The 7258-nt window shown below is 40.7% G+C and overlaps 1 non-coding gene across 1 annotated transcript; it reads right to left on the bottom strand.

The window, feature by feature from the left end:
- Nucleotides 1-6127: 6127 nt before the first annotated feature.
- Nucleotides 6128-6201, bottom strand: TRNAT-AGU (transfer RNA threonine (anticodon AGU)). The gene has a single exon. It is a non-coding gene; the product is annotated as a tRNA-Thr (tRNA).
- Nucleotides 6202-7258: the final 1057 nt, after the last annotated feature.

Genomic DNA, 7258 nt, shown 5'->3' with positions numbered 1-7258 from the left:
TCTATGCTTCTTATAAATTTTAGAAAAGACCTATCCATTTGTGCAGTTAATAATCTGTTTTTATAATATATTTTAAAACAAAAATAAAAGAAGAATCTAGTCAGTAATAAATGAACTCCTTTAATCATTAATATATACTAACATTTTAGCAATGCTGATAAATATCAACTCTCTGGGCCTGAACTCCTATGTTGACAGTAGACTGAAAATGTAATATTAATGCGAATTTGCAAATATTTCCCTTCTAATTGCCAATGAATAACATTTAATATTGCAATCAGGGCTAAAGGAAAGCAAAAAATACTTAAATATTTATGCACCTTCTAAATAAATTTGTTAGGTATATTCACACCCCTTTTGTATAGTTTCCACTAAATTTGACACTTTCTTCTTTAGCATTCAAATTAATTTGAAAAATAGTACTTCTTCCCATAAAAAGCAATTCTAGAAACTTATTTATTTGGTAAGTTCATCTAATTAGCCAACAGAAACAGTACCATCTGAATCACACCTAGAGCAACTAAACTTAAAAGGCGGGACACAGAATAAGCAGGTTTTATGTAGTGATTTACATGCAAATGAAGTAATAAATGAGGCAACTCAGTCATTTTCCCACCAAGTCACAATAGACATAGATATTAAACCACACTGACATATTATAAGAACACTAATGAAATGGGATAATAAAAAAGGATCTCTTTACCATCTCTATGATAATTGGCCACATGTACTTGAAAAACAGCCAAATATTTACCAATACAACAGAAAAGAAAGTAAAATGTATGAGAGGAAAAAAAAAGAGGTCAAAGTGCTGAAATGGTATTGTACCTTTTCTAAGAAATGGGGTAGAGGTGGCCCTTTCCCCCTCCCTCTCCAGCTGTTTGGCCTCTAAGGCAGCAACATTAGAAAAAGGAATAAATTAAGCTCTTTGAGGGCAAGACCTGTACAGTATCTAACAACATAGAGCTCTGACCTTGATTATGGCCTGTAGGTGCTACTACAGTTTGTATTAATAAGTAATGACACCTTACTCTTAAATATTTTATTTGCTTTATTATTCAATTTAAATTACATTTCCTTTACTCTGCTATTCTTTCAAAGTCAACTAATTTATGGTGGGTGCAACAAAACTTCTTCCATCTCACTTGTGTGAATCAGGACTACTGGGTCCATGAATATTGATATGTGAACTGAAAGCAGCAGTGTAAAAAACAGTGCAATTATTCAGCCTTTGACTATCTGTAGATGGTAGAGAATGCCATGGCTGCTATCCTATGAATGGCCTGCTGAAAAAAACATACTTTTCTTCAGTAAAAGGACTCTGGCAAGGCCAGCCTCCATAGCACCTTTTGGTGTGCCCATTACAGCACTATTTGGCCCACCTGTTTCCCCATAGATATTGAAACACTTTTGTATAAGGGCTTTTTGCCTCTTGACTACTTGTTTTCAGGAAACTAGATACTTGTAACAAACTTCAAATAGTCCTCAAAGGCAATATAACACCAAGCATCTTCAAGCCTTCTTGCTACAGTCCTTTTCTGCTCTTGTAAAGGAATACCCTGAGCTTTTTTCCCCCAAAGAGTCACAAGATGCAAGCCCATTTATCAGCTTTCACCCCCCACAAATAAAATGAAATCCTCTAACTCCTCTACCAGCTGAGGGTCAGACATCTAATGCAAGCCAGCTCATCTTCAACTGATCCTTAACCACTGCAGATTGGGCCTAATTTCCCAACCTGCAGAAGGGACCTCTTCTTTCTTCCATATTAGTCTGTTTCACATCAGGTGATAGAATAAAACGTTATAATGTTCACTCTCTAGTGGTGGATTAACCTGCTGTACCACTTTTAATACACTCTCCTAACAGAATGGCCCTGACCCTATATGCAACCATATTCAAAATCTGAAAATTACACTAAAACTTTTGTATATGTAAACAGAGTACACAAATGCATGTGGAAAAAAATAGAGCGCACACAGGCCTTTTACAGACATTCAGTTTCTCCTTGGAGAGTCACTGCTTTCAGCGAAGAAACCATCTGACTACAGATGTCAGGATTTTTCTCCCAGAAGAAATGGGCACTCTGGGAGAAAAATAACCTGGGAACAACCAGGGTTAAATTATTCCCAGGAGACCATCAGCAGTTTCTCCAAGGAGTCTATACATCATGGCTTCTCTTCAAAAAGAATGTCCTGTATCCCCATTCCTCTTCTCCCCCCCCTGCCCCCAACCACCCAGGTAGTCTGTGGGCCACTTGCTGGGTTCCACTGCTCTAGCAGGGAACAGAACATGCCCCCTTCAGAGTCCCTACATTGTGCTGCAGGGAAATTCAAGCTGAGTGTGGTCAGTCTAGGTCATCCAATCAGGGTTGCCCTATGCACTTCTGCCATCTATTGCCAGGCAGACTAAGGGATTCTCCAGAGCATGCTAAGATGTGCGCAGAGGGCCCGCTCCTTGGTTGCACAGTGTCAGCACTGCAAGCTCTCCACTCTTCAAGGCTTCAACATTCAAACAGCTCTAGGTAAATTGCTCCACTAGGGAAACAAATCTGGGATAGTTCTAGATTTGAATGTATGCAGCCATAGAAGTCATTATACCTGTTTCAAACTGCATTTGTCCAGGCAATATGCTGTGCATCTATCAAACACAAGCAATTATTTTGGAAAAGTCACAGATAGAAAGAAAGCAATACATCATCACTGGGAAATAATAAGCACAAAAATGCAATAATAGGCAGGGACAATTCAGTGCTCAAATATCTCTCAAACCCATACATACAAGAAATTGTCATTTAGTGCCATAACAGACCAGAATATTGACTGACAACAGGTTTCTCCTTTCTATCACCTATACTGTGAATACTACTAATATTTTCACACTTTTGAAATGACTACCATTGCTTCTGTAATATTCCAGCTTTACTTGGGATAGAACTGTCTCCTATGCCATGAGTGGTAGTGGTAATTACATTCTAAAGTTCTAATAGAGATCACTTCAGTTATTTAAACTTTAACATATATATATGGTTTCCAGGATTAAATACAATACATCTTGTATATAGACAAAAAAATACTATTCAGAGATATCACCTACTTAAGTTGGTAGTATGCATTAGCTATGGGGTTATGGAACACAAAGCTATAAGAGATGCTTCTAGCTCATGGGATGTTGTTTTTCAGTCAAGACTTTTAAACCAAATACAGTGTTTGAGGAAGCGTGTAGAGGGAAACATAACAAAGCAAAGGTTATTTTAAGGGTTACACTGTAGTAATCAAGTTTGTAAGTGTTTTGAATGGTTTCAGGGTTAAGGGCTTACATTAAGGGGCGAAATGGCTAGCAACTTAGGAAAAATAAAAACATAGGCAATGGAGTATGAAATTAAAGGGAACAAACTAAAAAGCTATTATGGGGATCAGAAGGAATAAAAGAGGAGCAAAATAGAAGAGATCTTTTAATCAGAATGTTAATCAGAATCAGGATGATTCAGGTCAAAGAATTAAGGAGAAAAAGATGTGAGGGTAAATTTCCTCTCTTTGCTGTACATCTTCTGAGGTTCACAAGAAGCAAGAACTCTGAACATTTAGAGAGCTAGTTAGACCATCTGAGAAATCAAATAATACCTAGTTGGCCCAGACCTCTACTGAACCATAGGCTCTGGGGGGAAGCAGATGCATCTATTCCAGTCTCCATTAGATGGGTCCCATCAGTGATTACTCCAGGCTCATAAACCACAGCTGAACGGTTAGCCTCCTATCAAGCCTATTTTACCAGCCTAGTTCTTAGGTGTCAAAAACTATTCTGAAGCTGAGGAAACCTCAACTTTTTAAAGAGTCCTTCAAGATGTCAAAGATCAAAGTCTTTGATTTCAGATGCCGATGGCAAAAGGTCAGATGGCAAAAGGTCAGAAGCTAACACAACAAACTCTGTAATTGTAATTTATCCCTCTGTATTAACAGTGCTGCATATACACACCCCTGTCTGTGCCTCATTTCAAATCACCTGAGTTCCCACACGAGAGAGAGACACTAACCTTGAACAAATTGCAGCTTGGTACCGTGACGTCAAAAAAAGATATCGGTACCCATGGTGACCAGATAAAAATGAAACTACTTTAGTGAAGTTATAAAATTAAATAATGTGCTATGCTCACCCTCCTGTCACTAAACAGGCCCAGTACCACCCAGTAAAAATAACGCCCCCCTTTTTTCTGAAACTTGAGCAAACAAAGGGAACATAAGTGCCAACTCGTTAATTATTCATGCCTGGCGTGTAATAATTGGTCACTTTGCCAAATATAACTTTGAAAGAATTTCCACCCAAGGCAGAGAACTGCGTATACACTCAAGAAGAATAGATTGTGCACAAATATTATCTCTTCGCCTACGTATCTTTCTGGCGTACCCCCGTCTTGCCGGCCCGTCTATCTTTGTTGTTATCTTTCTTATCAAGAGCTCTTGGTAATCTGCAGACTGCAACGGCTTGTGTGAATCACTCGGAAGCAACTCTCTTACCCACCCTGTAAATGCTGGGTAACATGATATCTGCATGCTGTAACTGAATAAATCAACTCCTCTGCCTACGCTGCATCATATCAGTAGCGTAAGTAAAATAAACTTTCTGTGTAACTAATATGCTGTGTTTAAATCATCTGACTCCTGCTCACCGTTATCACCCACCTGTCCAGTCATAAATCCCCCTCCTCGCACCAAGCCGGTCATGCTGACCCAGGCTCGCAGGTCAAGGGTGCACTGGCATTAGAGGCGCGACACAAGAGACTCCCTAAAACTTATAAAACTGGTTATCACACTGACTTGCTCTACTAAGGTGTAGAGGAGAATTGAGGAAACTAGAACCAAGACCTTTAAAGTACTTTCACCAGAGACCCAGAAGTATTCTAAGTGCTGGATCTTTTTGAGACACATTTATGGCATATAGTCGTAATGGAAATTGGATATACATATTTCCATGTAGATTTGAAACTAGTAGGGTACAAAAAGTATGTAATGGTGTCCAGAATCTGCCTTTTTTTGAATGCAGAGGTAAAATTGCATTTATCTGAATGGGATGTCACTAAAGTGACATTGAGGGGTGTGGGTTTTTTTCCCCTTTAACTGTCAGACAGTTTGATTTTGTTATGTTTCTAGATCTACCAAGTAAGTACAGGTAGCATTTTAAGGGTAGAGAACATGTCTACATGGCTATGATAATTCTACTGAAGTATGTTAGCACCATGCATTTATGATTGAAAAGTTATATGAAAATTAAAATCTGAATTACTGAAGAGACTTAATTTTTATTTATTTGTATTCATTTATTTCATTTTTATGTTGCCCTTCCTAACAAAGGTGCAGGGTGACTTACAGGAATAACTTAAAAAAGAGACAAGAGGACCAAAACAGATTAAAAGGAAAGCAGAACATCAAGATAAAATAGAGACCCTCTAAACAACATGTTATCCAAGTTTTATTTGGTAAATGCCTGCTGGGGCTGTGCGAGGCTTCAGACTGTGCTTTGGATCCAGAGAAGCTTTGGATGCTTCAGCATCTGAAGCAGCATGTCTGGATCAAAGCAGTGTATTCTTTAGGCTTTCTGAAGTGGTTCAGAGCTTCTGAACCACTTCAGAAAAGCTTTGGATCTGCCTCGGAGATCTGGCCATAGGGTATAATGGGGAATCAATGAAATATCTATAATTTTGTTGTTTTTTGTCTGATTTGGATGAAACTTGTAGGGATGGTAGATTCTGATGAGAGCATGAAGCCTACCAAGTTTTAAGAAGATAGGTATAGGGGTTTAAGGGGAACTGCACCTCAAGCTGCTGACTGGCAAAACTCATGACATAGTTTCTAGGGTTGGAAGGGACCTGAGCAGATCATCAAGTCTGACCCCCTACCATGGGCAGGAAAGAGTACTGGGGTCAAATGACCCCAGCAAGGTATACATCTAGCCTCCTCTTAAAGACCACCAGGGTAGGAGCCAGCACCATTTCTCTTGGAAGTTGGTTCCAGATCCTAGCCGCCCTGACCGTGAAGTAGCACCTCCTGAGATCTACCCTAAGTACAGGAAACTAGGCCTGCTGTTGGAGGCTCTAGGCTTTCAGGTGAACTATGGAATAAAAAAAGATAAATCAAGGTGCTACTGGGATTTGAAGCCAGGATCTCCTGTTTACTAGACAGGCGCTTTAACCAACTAAGCCACAGCACCAGACATAGATGACCTTCTGTGTGTTAAGACATAACAGGCTGAAAACTGCAGGGGTGATGGCCCCTGCTGATGCCACAAAGCCTGCCAAGTTTCAAGGAGATAAGTGCATGGATATGGGGGAAACTGCACCTCAAGTTGCGGACAAGCAAAACTCGTGACATGGGTGACACTGTGTGCGTTAAGGTGCAGCGGGGTAAAAGCTGCACGGATGGTAACCCCTGCTGCGGCCATGAAGTCTGCCAGCTGTCAAGGAGATAGGTACAGGGCTTCTGGGTTCTGGGGCCCTGCACCTGTAGCTGCTGAGAGGCAAAACTCATGACATGGGTGCTTGTGCAACTGTGTCTGTCTTGGGGCATAGGATGAGTGGGGGGAACTACTGTAGGCGTGGCTGCTATGCTACTGTGTTACCAATTACCAATCAATCATAATTCACTCAGGGACCAGCTGAATACACAGTATTTAGCTACTAGTAGCTACTAGGTAAGTTAATTAGCAAGGATTAACACCTACAAAACCACAGATTAAGGAGAGGAAATAATGAATACAGACTATCAACTGCCCCAAGACAGAGACAGTCAGTTGCACAAGCACCCATGTCACAAGTTTTGCCTGTCAGCAGCAACAGGTGCAGGTCCTCAGAACTCAGAAGCCCTGCACCTATCTCCTTGACAGCTGGCAGGCTTTGTGGCCACAGCAGGGGCTAGCTTCCCTGCAGCTTTTACCGGGCTGCAGCTTAACACACACACTGGCACCCATGTCATGACTTTTGTTTGTCAGCAGCTTGAGATGCAGTTCCCCATTAACCCCTGTACCCATCTTCTTGAAATTTGGAAATATTTGTGGCCTCACCAGGGGCTACCATCCCTCCAAGCTGCATCCACATCAGATAAAAACCAACAAAGTTATAGATATTTCATCGATTCCCCATTATACCCTATGGCTGGATCTTAAGGTGGCTCTGAAGCTTCAGAGCTGCTTTGGCCACATTAAAGCGGGAAACTGATCTGGAGCTCCAGATAGGATCCCTGGCATCTGAAGTGGCTGGGTCCAAAGCTGG

The sequence above is a fragment of the Crocodylus siamensis genome, chromosome 5 (genome assembly GCF_052110815.1).
Source record: "Crocodylus siamensis isolate JL-2025a chromosome 5, ASM5211081v1, whole genome shotgun sequence".
Taxonomy (NCBI): domain Eukaryota; kingdom Metazoa; phylum Chordata; order Crocodylia; family Crocodylidae; genus Crocodylus; species Crocodylus siamensis.
Note: the sequence above shows the minus strand (reverse complement) of the source record. Positions and strands in the feature narration are given on the sequence as shown.